This window comes from Vicia villosa, linkage group LG3 (genome assembly GCF_029867415.1).
Source record: "Vicia villosa cultivar HV-30 ecotype Madison, WI linkage group LG3, Vvil1.0, whole genome shotgun sequence".
In the NCBI taxonomy this organism is placed as follows: Eukaryota; Viridiplantae; Streptophyta; class Magnoliopsida; order Fabales; family Fabaceae; genus Vicia; species Vicia villosa.
In genome coordinates this window covers 213,729,585-213,743,681 of record NC_081182.1, presented here as the reverse complement: position 1 = coordinate 213,743,681, position 14,097 = coordinate 213,729,585, and the positions used below count along the sequence as shown (strand labels likewise).

The 14,097-nt window shown below is 33.3% G+C and overlaps 2 long non-coding RNA genes across 2 annotated transcripts; both read right to left on the bottom strand.

The window, feature by feature from the left end:
- Nucleotides 1-67: 67 nt before the first annotated feature.
- LOC131657329 (uncharacterized) lies at nt 68-644 on the bottom strand. The gene is made up of 2 exons (XR_009300622.1): nt 418-644; nt 68-319 (listed from the first exon to the last, which is right to left on the bottom strand). It is a non-coding gene; the product is annotated as an uncharacterized LOC131657329 (long non-coding RNA).
- A 3,888-nt stretch (nt 645-4,532) lies between these two features.
- LOC131657328 (uncharacterized) lies at nt 4,533-5,290 on the bottom strand. The gene is made up of 2 exons (XR_009300621.1): nt 4,938-5,290; nt 4,533-4,839 (listed from the first exon to the last, which is right to left on the bottom strand). It is a non-coding gene; the product is annotated as an uncharacterized LOC131657328 (long non-coding RNA).
- Between the last annotated feature and the right edge of the window lie 8,807 nt (nt 5,291-14,097).

Below are 14,097 nucleotides of genomic sequence, written 5' to 3'. Positions count from 1 at the left end.
AGTCTTAGAAGTAATATAAATTATTTTTCAATTTAAATATTAAAGATATTCTGATAGAAGGTAAAAATGAATTTAGTTTAATAGAAGAACACAATGTAAATATTATTAAGCATAATACATAATTTGTGAAATATAAAAGAAAAAGAAAACAAATTATGATATGTAAATCCAATAACTATGTTATAGTTCATAAAAATTTCTTAATCAAGTAGCGAGGTCACTTTAACACACACACATATTTTATTGGAACACTTCACTATCTTTGGTGGCAGGCACATATGATTTAAACAATCGGTATCCTTCCAACACATGGAATTTCCTGTATTGAAAAATAAGAATAATATTTTAGATAATATTTAATAAAACATTATGTATAAATTAACAACTAAAATTTGTAAATATTAAAAAGTAAATTACTTCCGTTGTAGAATGACGCAGACAATAAGTAAAGAAAGATAATCATAATATAAACAAACTTGAGAACTTCAACCATATTTCTTCCTCTCTATTTAAAAAATAGTTTTATTAATTTCTATCTTTTAAGGTTCAAACTCTTCTTGCATTTATCAAATATTATTGTCCTTTATATAGTTGTAAAAAAAATCATTCTTAAAATTTAAACAATTATTGAAAAAAATTAAATACATCAATATGTTGAATTTGTCCCTCTAGCATATTTAGTAAGCATTTTATATTTAAAGAAAAAATTACAATTTTATTAAATAGTTCAAACCTTCCATGACATGAAAGATTAAAATATAAAAGATAAAGAATATTAAAAGAAAACATATTTATGAATTATTAGAGCATATTGTTGGATAACATTTAACTTTTAAATATGATGTTATACATTAGTTTTGGTTGTTTTATGTGCGACTTATAGGTCATAGATAAAATATATTTAGGACTTCAAGTTGATAAGATAACATTAAAAGTTTATGATTGGTAATTATGTATCTCGGGATTAATAAAAATGTATGTTTAAACATTTTATTTCGATACTTAAATGTTTAAAAAAATTATTTAAAAAATGTGTATCATTTGAAGGAGTGCAATATAAAAATAAACAAGAATTATAATTCAAACAAATAATATATATATATATATATATATATATATATATATATATATATATATATATATATATATATATATTGGATAGGCAAACACATAGTCGTCTTTTATCATGGCTTTGATTAGTTGGAGTGATTGAGTGTGTCTTTGATTTTCTTGCGAAAATATTGATTTTAAGTGAATTAATAATGTAAAACTATTTCTTGTTAAAAGTATGTTGAAGGTAAAGTGATTTAAGCTTGGATAAAATTTTACAAAAGTGAGTTGAACGATAAATTATAGTGTAAAAATAATGTTTAAATTCAAAAACTACAAATCATAAATTCAAGTAGAATCAATAATAGAAAGCATAATCAATTATAATCTAGAACAACCAAACATGTCAAAATTAATTTTGTTTCGAAGCATCCGCAAGGTCCGAAAAAACGAATGTCCAATTACAAAGTAACAAGCTACTAAACGCGGAAGATGTATACCCTGGTTTCCTTCGGGTTGCATGTAACCCTCACGATGACATAATGTTAACTACTCGGATCAATTCAATGGCTAACCGCATCTCACGCCATCCAAATTGTATTGGTAAAAAAGTATAGGTGTGTGTTCCTCCTGCAAGGGGTGGCAAAACATATCGTGGCCCGTCGGACCAGCCTGTGCACCTGCCAAAAATGGCGGGTTGGATTGAGATTTTAGGTCCGGTGCCCACCAAAGTCCACCCTGCCAAAACCCGCAACCCGCCAAAATCCACAACTCACCAAAGTCTGCCCTACCCATTCGTTCAGCCTGTCCTCCCTTAAATCCGCTCTTTTTTAGTTAAATCTAGTAATTCCAATTTTTGATGGTTTTATTTTATACATTTATTTGTGAATATATGCAATATTTTTTAAGTTAAATTTGTTAAAAAGATGCTTTATAACAAATTATTATAAAAATAAGTGAAAAATATAATTGAAAGGTAAAAAAAGCCTATTAATCTATTAAAAAAATAATAAAAAGATAGGCGGGCAAGTCCACCGCCCGCTACCTTGGCGGGGCGGACTAGATTTTTATGCCCATTTGTACTTGGCAGGCTTGCCCACCCCGCTCTTTTTTTGGTGAGCTTAAGACGGGGCGAGGCGGGCGGCCTATTTTGCCACCCCTACCTCCTGCAAGGGCGAGAGAACTCAGAGGCCTTTGTAGGTATATTACGTTATATGATGGTTAAGAATTGTCCACAACGATGAGAAACCTTGTACGATGATGTTTATGGTGCATTTGAATACATGTTTATGTGAGGTGAGAGGTCTCGTATTTGTCTTGAGTGCTTAGGTATAAGCGTATGAGTTAGGTCTAAGCAATTATATCTGTTTCTTCTCTTAGGAGAAAGAGTATTTATAGAGGCCTCTTGGGCCTATATTTTTCTTGAAAATGGTCGCTGCCCATTTAATCAACGATTGACCCCTGAATCTCTATTTCCAAGGGAGCCGTGAGTCAGTTAAAGATCGTGATTTCTCTCTGCCCAAAAAATGCCTTATTTCATGTTCTCTACGACTAGGAGATAGGAAATCCTTGGGGAAAGGTAATACCTCCTTTTAGGCCACATTCTATTTTCGACTGTTATAGGGCGGCCTAAAGACATCATCCTATGTAGGGTCTTTTACAATTATAACACTACGGAGTCCCTTGAGCTCAAGGCATCTGATAGAAGATGACGTGTTTTAAATCAAAGCTTAGGGGAGTATCCCGAGGACCTACACTTTCTCGGGGTGAGGTATTTAGCTATCTTAAGGAATTTGGGTCTCTCTGGCGCATTAATATGTAACCTGGTTAACGAGAAATATTAAACGGTTAAGGATACAAACCCGAGTAATATGGTTTTAATGAGCTTAAGATGGCAAACAAAGTGCATTATCTAAAGCCTCTACTGATCTCAATAATTATCAACACAAAAGATAATATCTGGCAAAAGGCTTGTAGAAGGAGTTAATCTCCTTGGTTAGTAACTAAGTGAACATATGTAAAGGCGGAGGACTTTTTTGTAAAAGTTTATGGCTATAATCACACACACTAAAACATGTTTTCAAATCCCTTAAACATTTTCAAAAATGTCTTTAAGTTGTGTTAGATGACTTAGGAGCAGTAAAAATAGCTAAAGAGAAATATTTGACAAATCAAATCGATTAGTCCCTTTTTCTAATCGATTAGATCATTTCAAACTTAAGCCCCGAGCTATTTAGACAACACATCAATGATGTGAAACGGCTAGACATGTCTTCTTTCCTTTTAGAATGACCACCAATGACAATTTTTTAATCTAATCCATTAGACCAGAGTGCTAATTAATTATCCAACTGCCAAAATAATTAAATGACAATTATGTTTTAAGCATTCCTCTTGCATTTAAATAGAGGCTTCGTTTCTCATTTCAAATCATCCAAAAATATGTTTTGATAATTCCCTCTCTCACACACACACTCTATCTCTCTAAAGTTTTAGTTAACTTTCTCTCACTAAATGCTATAGCCAAATCTGTTTGAGAGAAAAGTCCTTTGTGAGTGAGGATATCAATGTAATTCTGGAAGTGTGGAATTGTAGAATTCATCAAGGAAATGTTATTTATACACCTTGGGTTAATACAGTCCATTTATGGATAAAATATGTGGTTAGAAACTAAACTTGATAAAAGCATTGGTTGGAGATTTTGTGATCATTTCCTTTCTAGGTTGAAGATTAACCAATATTAAAATCTTTCTAGGTTTGAGATTAGGCCGGTTAAAATATCATAGGTTATGATTTTTCATGTTAAAATTAATTATGGTTTTAGATCATCCTGGTTAAAATATCAGAGGTTATTTGGTTATCATATTAAACCAAAATTGAGCTCAAATATTTGGAACTTGAAGGCTAACCGTTACAAGTTATGTGTTCATGGAAAGGAGACTACTGCTTCAATACGCAGTTGAGAAGGGAGAATTGCCATTTCACTCTCAGCAATTTAATGGAGAAAAGACGCAAACTCTCATATCCATCATCTTATTATATTTGGTCGAAGATTAACCACCATTTCCTTGTATAAGGGATTCATGAGCTTTTACTACTAAAAGCTCCCAAGTTTTATTGAAAACTCTCAAGATCATGTTTTGGGGAGATGAGTATGCCCTTTAGTTTTGACCGAACCTCTACCTTTAACTCTATGTTATTTATTTTCCGCTACTTATCATTTGAAAATGATTTTAAAACTCTGATTTAAGTTAATTTGCCAAAATGTTTTTAAAACCACGTTTTTCCAAATCCCCCCCCCCCCCCCCCCCCTCTTGTGTGTGAAGTCTCAAGTCCAATACATATATGGCCAATAAAAAATTAAAATCTATGAGAAATATAAATTGATGTGAGAAATATTAGAGTATATAAATACTATAGCATGAATGTAAAATTATAGTCTTAGAAGTAATATAAATTATTTTTCAACTTAAATATTAAAGATATTCTAAAAGAAGGAAAAAGTGAATTTAATTGAATATAAGAACACAATGTAAATAAAATTAAGCATAATACACCGTTTGTGAAATGTAAAAGAAAAAAAAAACAAATTATGATATGACAATACAATAACTACATTATAGTTCATAAAACTTTCCTTGAAGCTCATTTGTGTACTCTCTTGGATAAGACATTAAATGTATAATCATATAGGACCACACACACATATTTTATTGGAACACCTCACTATCTTTGGTGGCAAGCACATACGACTTAAACAATCGGTATCCCTCCTGCACATGGAATTTCCTGTATTGCAAAATAAGTATAAAAGTTTAGATAATATTTAATAAAAACTTATGTATAAATTAATGGAGAAAAGTTGTAAATATTAAAAAATGCATTACTTCCATTGAAGATTGACGCCGACAATATAGAAAGAAAGATAAACATAATATAAGCAAATTTGACAACTTCAACCATATTTCTTCCTTTCTATTTAAGAAATAGTTTCGTTAATTTTCTTTTAAGTTTCAAATTCTCCTTACATTTATCAAATATTATTGCCCTTTATGTAGTTGTAAAAAATCCTTCTCAAAATTTAAATAATTATTAAAGAAAATCCAAATACATCAATGTGTTGTATTTGTCCCTCTAGCATATTTAGTAAGCATTTTAGATTAAAAAAAATAATCAATTTTATTAAATTCAACCTTCCATGACATAAAAGATTAAAACATAAAAGATAAATAATATTTAAAAAAACATATTTATAAATTATTGGAGTGTATTGTTGGATAACATTTAACTTTCTAATGTGGTGTTATATATTATGTTTTTAGATCAAAGTTAACTTCCAAGCACATTATATTAGTTTTGATTGTTTTATACATGACTTTCTAGCTTATAGATAAAATGTATTTAACACTTCAAGTTGATTAATAATTCCTCAAGATAATATTTATCAAATATTATTTTCATTTATATAGTTGTAAAAAATCTTTCTTAAAATTTAAACAATTATTAAAAAAAATCAAATACATTAATGTGTTGTATTTGCCCCTCTAACATATTTAGTAAGCATTTTAAATTTTAAAAAATAACTAATTTTATTAAATAGTTCAAACCCTCCCTGACATGAAAGATTAAAACATAAGAGATAAATAATATTAAAAGAAAATGTATTTATGAATTATTAGAGTGTATTGATGGATAACATTTAACTTTCAAATGTGGTGTTATATATTGTATTTTTGGATCAAAGTTAACTTCCAAGCACATTACATTAGTATTTATTGTTATATGTGACTTCTAGCTTATAAATAAAATGTATTTAGGACTTCAAGTTTATTAATAATTCCTCAAGATAACATCTATAATATAAGAAAATTTATTTTTCTGGAAATCACAAAAATACAATTTTGTTATCTTAGTCTAAATTAATAATTTGGGGCAAAAATTGTTCTTTGTTGATTTTTTTCAACTCACTTTTTACTTTCCTACTCACTTTTCACTTTTTATCACTTTATTATTATTACTAATAAATTATTAATCAAAATATTCCAATCAATTATTTTTTAATAAAAAGATTATTATGATTATTTTAAATGATTGTTAATTTACATTTAAAATAGTATTAAATTTTTAAAAATTAACCTTAGTAATTAAATATTAATAACGAAGAAATATAATTTAAAATAATTTTATTTTAGGATACAATATTTTTTAAGATAATAATAATAATTTTAGTTTAAAAAAATTATTTCAATTAAAGTGAATTTAAAAATATACTTGAAAAGATGTGTTATTGGATAAAATACAAAAATGTGTCTCACTTATCATTAACTTTAATTTATATGATTCAAAATATTATTATATTAATATATTTAATTAATGAAGTTTATACAATTAAAATAATGTTTGCACAATTAAATATTAGAAAAATTATTTGTTACTGTCATTTTACAAATATATGTTATCAATGTAAATAGGAGAAATATATATCTACGGGAAAAAAAGTGTATAACTTATTCAATTGTAACATACTACTATTATTTATATTCAAATTATATTAGTATCAAATTCTATTGATTCGGATATTTTTGTAAATGATGCCTAAACAAAAATAATATTTGTATACGGAATAAAAAATTTACTATACGATTTGAGTATTTTTATATACGAAAAATAGTATTTATGATCCGACATAAAATTATTCAAAAAAAGTATATGGGAAAATTTATCTAAATATTTTTTATCTAAATACTATTATTAATCTAAATATTTTTATGTGCGAAAATTTACAATTGATTCAAATTTTTTTGTAAACGATACCTAAACATAAATAACATTTATATATGAGAAAAATCAATTAATGATCTTTGAATTGTTACTAGTTTTAAGTTTATGATTGGTAATTATGTATCTTTGAAATAATAAAAATGCATGTTTAAACATTTTATATACATATTTAAATGTATGGAAAATTTATTTGAAAAAAATGCGTATCATTTGAAGGAGTGTAATGTAAAAATATACAAAAAGTATAATTAAAACAAATAAAAAAATATATATCACACCTTAAATTTTGCCTCGATTTTATATATAAAAATATATATTTGTTTTAAAATACAAACTAAGATAAGTTTGGAATAAAAATAGTAAGATTCATTGATGTGTGACTATATGAATTAGCATGGTACTCCAAATGAGCACTTCCAAATTTGGTGCATGTTATAACTCCTAACCAATCCCAATATATTTCTTAAGTTTGTTGCATGGTTATCCCCTTCTGATTTTTTTCACATTTATGTCATCAATGTAAACCTCCAAATTGTGTCCTATTTTCTTTGAGAACACGACGTCCGTGAGCCTTCAATAGTTGGTGTTGGCGTTCTTAAGCCTAAAAGACATGACTTTGTAGTAGTAATTACAATGGTTGGACATGAACTCTATCTTGGATTCATATATTGGATCCATCTTAATTTGGTTGTACCTTGAATAGGCGTTCATTGAACTCAATGTTTTTTAACCCTAAGATCTATCAATCAGGGGAGAGGATACATATCTTTAGGACATATAACATTGAGGTCGGTGAAAGTTTGATGAATTTCTCACCAAAACCATGTTAGCCAGCCACAAAGGGTATTTGAACTTTGTGATGAAACCATCATATGTTTGTTCTCTTCTCCTAACCAACCGAGCGCTTTTTTGAGACACTGGTTTAATTGAGGGTCTATGGTGAGTCAGTGACACACCACTCTTGCATCTATGATAGGAATATCTGAGGGCACCCAGGAGAACATGCTGATGTTCTTTCTGAGTAGGGCGATAAAATCTTCTTCTTCAGATTCAGGCAATGAGGTGTACAACTTAGTGATTAGGTAATGTAGAGGTCCAATCTAGAACTCTTTCAAATCTTCGGTTGGGGTAAGCCTTTCACCTTTGGCCCCCAACCTTGGGTCCCTCCTGTTTACCCTGGAAAATGGTAAACAAGCGCTAGTTTCCTTTTTAAAGGTTACTTTGCGGAGTCAACTAGAATACTCCAGGACTAATTGCTTTATATTGTTAATTATGTGTATTTGGTTCGTATTAATTGCAACAACAACGTTGAAATGAAGTAAATGCTGAAATTAAAGGCTGATGATAATAAAAAGCAGTAAATGTGCACTGAAAATAAAGTACTGAAAATGAAGTAGAAAGCAAAGAAGACTTGCATGAATTTAAAGGTAATTTAAACTGGAATGGTAATTTAACTGGTAAATTAAACTGGGACGCATACGTACATGTTCAAGTTGCACTCGTTACTCAATGCGCAGAGATTAGAGTTATACTTGTGTTAATGTAGCAAAATGCAGACCTTTAACTAATCCTAAAAACTTGCTTAAATAGTAAAATAAAATAACTACTACTAACGGTCGACTGATTATCGGTCGACACGTGTCTTCAACATGCAGCATCTTCAACAGTGAGACTTCCACGCGTCTCTTGTAACTGCTGAAAACCGTCTCCTTGTAACTTCCAATGGACTTCGACTTTATTTCAGTTTTCTTCAACAAAAGTCTTAAGTCCTTGCATACTTTTAGTCGGACGCTGAAGCCTTTGATAAACCTCCTGGCCGAACAGCTTCGACCATCCAGTGCTGATAACATCTTCGACAAGTGCTGATAACTTTCTTTAGTCGAACAGCTTCGACTGCTGCAGGACCGTTTCGACTCACAAAGCATTGAAATTAATGATAACTCACAAAGCCATGTAGTCATTTTAAGATGAGGCCCAATTACCAATTTAAGGCCTTTTTACCAAATTGAGGCCCAATGGCCCATTTATTGGTAAGTCGAAATCCTAGGGTAACAAATTGCCCCCCAAGCGACTTCTTTCGACTGATTTCAGGAAATAGAAAGATGGCGTTTCAGTTATTTTGGGTTTCGAATTTTGTTCCTCTTCTGACGCCATGATTACTTTACATTTTCCCAGGCACTAATTATTACCTAAACACTAGGTAATGGGCTATTTATCTGTTCCCCACTTACTTATGTCAATTTCCAAGATACTTGATGTGACCTTAGATTTTCTAAAATCTAACTTCCTCCCCCACGTTTGCCTTGCTGAAGTAACCACATATCCTTTATATATAGCCTCACTCTTTCCATCCTTCTTTGCATCTCCTTCTTTACGCACAACATTTTCTTTTAAACATCTTCCTTCTTCAAACCATCTCTGAACCATCATGGCACAGATTTTAACCAACACTCTTAGAAGATCTTGCGTCAAAAAAGAGTTCAAGCTTTCTGAAGAAGAGTTTGATACACATCATATCAACGCTCGCGCTCTTTATGCTCATCAAGGATTGGAATTTTTCAATATCATTATACCTAATTTTAGCATACCCTAGGCTTAGTTACAAAAGCTTTTGTTTGGTCTAGTTCCTGTTGATGTTCTCGATCCCATTCGAATTCATCTCGATTCTTTTAGCCATCACTCAAGTCGATTCCCTCAAGAAGATCTTGAGCCTGCATTCTTTTTATAGATCTTACTGGATCCATTTCAAAACCCAAAGGTTCGTCAACGTATATTCCATCAAACTTTTCGACCTGGTGATCGACTTCTGGATTGTTTTCATCTTTTGTTAGCATGGCTTCAACAGCCATATTTTCCTCCAATTCAGCTTCTAGAGCCGTTTTTTCTTTGTTTTCGGCCAAGTAAGCCGTAATCCGAGCCAGAAATTCTGACTCAATGGTCATTACCTTCGACCTGTGTCCTCTGCTCTGGAGGACTTGCATGGTTCAATGGCTCGTTGGGATCTTCTATGTTCCAAATGAAACCATAATTTGGGTCCAAGTTGAGGTACTTAGACACGCTTTCGTCAGAGGAATATACCTCTTCTGCTTTGTAGCAAGGAGCTACATTTGCCAAGTGTCGGTCGAAATGTTTACGACCACTTTCAGTCTTGTAGTAACTTTGGTCAGCCTCAATGTTTTCGACTATACCATCTGGTCTCCAAATAGCCACACGTTGATGCAGCGTTGAAGGGACTGCCCTTATGCCATGGATCCACTCTCGACCCAAGAGAAGTTTGAAATTTGCATGCGACGCAATCACCATGAAAATGGTTGACCTGACAATCGAACCAACAGCCAATTTTACTTGGATCACTCCAAGTATTTCGCTTGTCTTGCCCTCATAATTAGACAACACCATATTATGGGGCCTTAAGTCTTTATCAGATTTACCCACTTTCTGAAGTATGGAATAAGGCATTAGGTTCACAGCAGCTCCACCATCAACAAACACTTTTTTTATTGGTATCCCGTCGACTTTCGCCCTTATAAATAAGGGTTTTAGATGATATTTCATCCCTTGACTTGGTTGCTCGAAAACAGCCTTTTGTTCTTCGACAACCCCTTTTCCCATGACATAGTAACACACAGGTGTTTCTTCCACATTTTCATCTGGAAGGTAATCATCTTCATTTTCAGAGACTTCAGACACTCTGTCGAATTCTGCTGGCAGCACTGACACAATTCCACAGTCGATCAGCAATTCATCTGATTCAATATCGAAATTGTCATCGACCTCCTCGTCAGACAGTGGGGAATACTTAGGCTCTTTTTCCTTGTTGAGAGTCGGAGCATCATCATCGACTAATTCTTTGATGAGTTTTTTCCCTAGTATCATCCCTGCAGCTAATCTCTCGTTTGCTATCTTAGCCTGTTCTTCAGTCAACTTCTTGTGAAAGGGCTTTGGCTGATAGCGAGAAAATTCTGCCTTCATCATACTCGAATTTCCCTGTCCATCCTTGTGAACTCTCTGATAACGCCTCCACTGCGTTCGAGTCATAGGATTCTTTCCTTTGTAGTTTGGAGATATATAATCCTTCCCCTTTGACCCACTATCAGTCCAGGAACTTTCAGCATTCGCCCCAGTACCTTGGATCTGCCATTCTGGACGTTTACCCCATCTGAAGTTAACAGGTTTCACCCACTTATCTTCAGGAACGTCCGTCTTAGGTCGAAAAGTCCTAGGTTTTTCAAACCATTTCCTGTACCTTCCAGCCCTTCGACCACTGTTTTCTCCCGCGTTCATGAACTGACGATTCTTACCTCTTCGAGGGTCGAACCTGACCTTGTTGGCAGCAACCACGTTGAAAACAGCATCGCATCTTGGACATAATCCGACCTGAGAATTGTTGTTGTGACACCTTTCGAGAAATCTCAGAAGACTTTCTCTTGGTTCAGGATACACCATGTTCAAGACTCTGCCTTCAGTAGCACCGTCTTGTTTCCTTTCGAAACCATCAGTAGTTCCGATCATCATTACATCAGCGATCTCAGTATAATGAGCCTCTTCTACTTGAAGGGGATCAGTATCGACCTGCATTGATGATTTTGGCTTTTCTCCAAACTGTAGCCTTCCTTCCTTCAGAGCTTTTTGTACCAAATCCCTGAAAAGGACACATTGAGAAGTTTTATGACCCAAGAAATTATGAAATTTACAAAATCCTCTTTTCTTCTTTTGTTCAAGAGGAGGATTTTTAAGTCCTGGGGGTACTACGATTTGCCCATCAGCAACTAACAAATCGAATATTTCATCACATTTTGTTATATCAAATGAATACGTTTTATTAGAAAACTTTTCGTTTCTATTTTCAATTGGATTTTTATCTTTCGAGGGCTTGAGTACTTTACAAATATATGGTGGTCTTGGTTTCAACTCAGCCACGTTAACCTCTCCCTCTTCGTATTCACTATCACTATCAGAGTCGAACTCATTTGTAGTAACATAAGCTATTTTCTCTTTCTTATGGTATTTACTAGCTCTGGTCTTTTCAGCTTTTAGCCTTTCGAGTTGGCGTACTCTGTCTGCCAATTGCGCCATATCTCTTAAATGTTGGGTATCTAATTTCTTCCTTATGGAATAATCTAAACCACCCGCAGCCATTTCGACTAACTCATGTTCAGGAATCTGTGTAAAGCATCTAGCTTTCAGTAGCCTGAAACGATTTAAATAGTCATCGACTGCTTCAGAACCTTTACGCTTAACCTCGGCTAATTCTTTCAAACTAATCTTCGACTGTCCCATATAAAACTGTTCATGAAACAATCGTTCTAGTTGGCTCCATGAAAATAGAGATTGTGGGGCCAACGTCGTAAACCATGTGAACGCATTTTTTGTCAGAGAACTTGGGAAATATTTCATTTTTAAGTTTTCATTATTTGCTAACTCCCCTGCCTCCGTCTGAAACCTAGCAATGTGTTCAACCGTCGATTCGCCAGTCTCACCAGCGAATTTGGTAAATTTTGGAACTTTCCAACCCCTAGGCAACTCCGTTTGCCTTACATATTCTGACAATGGGGACACAAAATTAGGTCTATGCAAACCTACGTTTATTCCATTCTGAACTAAGATTTGTTCGACTACGTTAGATATATTGTTTTGTCCAACGTTGACATCTTGCTGGATATTCCTAAGAACCTGGTCAGCATCTTGATGTCGTTGTATGACTACAGGGACTTCTTATTCTATTTGATCGACTCCTCTTACGTTCGACCCTTGGGTAGTCGAAAGGTTCGGTTGTGGAGACGTTCCAAAGAAATCCGCTATCCTGGCCATTTGTCTAGCCAACAATTCATAACTTTGATTCGTGTTATTTATCATGGGAGTAAAAATAGTTCTCATCTGTTGAGTCAAAGCATTTACCATTTCATGATTACTTTCGTCTATCTGTTGTCGAATTGACAACATTGACGTAGTACTTAAAGATGGAAAAACCTGGTTATTGTATCCCATGTTCAAAGGTCGACCCCCTGGATTTGATGTGCTTGTTGCCATCATGCTGTCAGAATATAACGAAGGGTTCGTATGTAAACCTTGCATCATAGACGTAGGCATTCCAAATGGAGGATTAAAACCTGGAGGAGGCATCATTCCTTGAAACGACGGTCGTATTGGATTAGACTGTGACCGTATATTCATTGGAGACGATACCAATGTTGTTGCCGTCGATCCATCAGTATTTCTAACTAGGGATGAATTTGCAACATTCTGTGGCGGTGTTGTATTTGTAACAACTTCTTGATTTCCGGAAAGATTAGAATTATTCGTATTAACTTCCATGTTAGTTAATTTCCGACCACTTCTTAGTATCATACATAATTTTTATACTAACAAATATGAAACAAACAGCAATTGACGAGTCCCACTGGGCGTGCCAATTTGTTTATCCTGGAAAATGGTAAACAAGCGCTAGTTTCCTTTTTAAAGTTTACTTTGCGGAGTCAACTAGAATACTCCAGGACTAATTGCTTTATATTGTTAATTATGTGTATTTGGTTCGTATTAATTGCAACAACAGCGTTGAAATGAAGTAAATGCTGAAATTAAAGGCTGATGATAATAAAAAGCAGTAAATGTGCACTAAAAATAAAGTACTGAAAATGAAGTAGAAAGCAAAGAAGACTTGCATGAATTTAAAGGTAATTTAAACTGGAATGGTAATTTAACTGGTAAATTAAACTGGGACGCATACGTACATGTTCAAGTTGCACTCGTTACTCAATGCGCAGAGATTAGAGTTATACTTGTGTTAATGTAGCAAAATGCGGACCTTTAACTAATCCTAAAAACTTGCTTAAATAGTAAAATAAAATAACTACTACTAACGGTCGACTGATTATCGGTCGACACGTGTCTTCAACATGCAGCATCTTCAACTGTGAGACTTCCACGCGTCTCTTGTAACTGCTGAAAACCGTTTCCTTGTAACTTCCAATGGACTTCGACTTTATTTCAGTTTTCTTCAACAAAAGTCTTAAGTCCTTGCATACTTTTAGTCGGACGTTGAAGCCTTTGATAAACCTCCTGGTCGAACAGCTTCGACCATCCAGTGCTGATAACATCTTCGACAAGTGCTGATAACTTTCTTTAGTCGAACAGCTTCGACTGCTGCAGGACCGTTTCGACTCACAAAGCATTGAAATTAATGATAACTCACAAAGCCATGTAGTCATTTTAAGATGAGGCCCAATTACCAATTTAAGGCCTTTTTACCAAATTGAGGCCCAATGG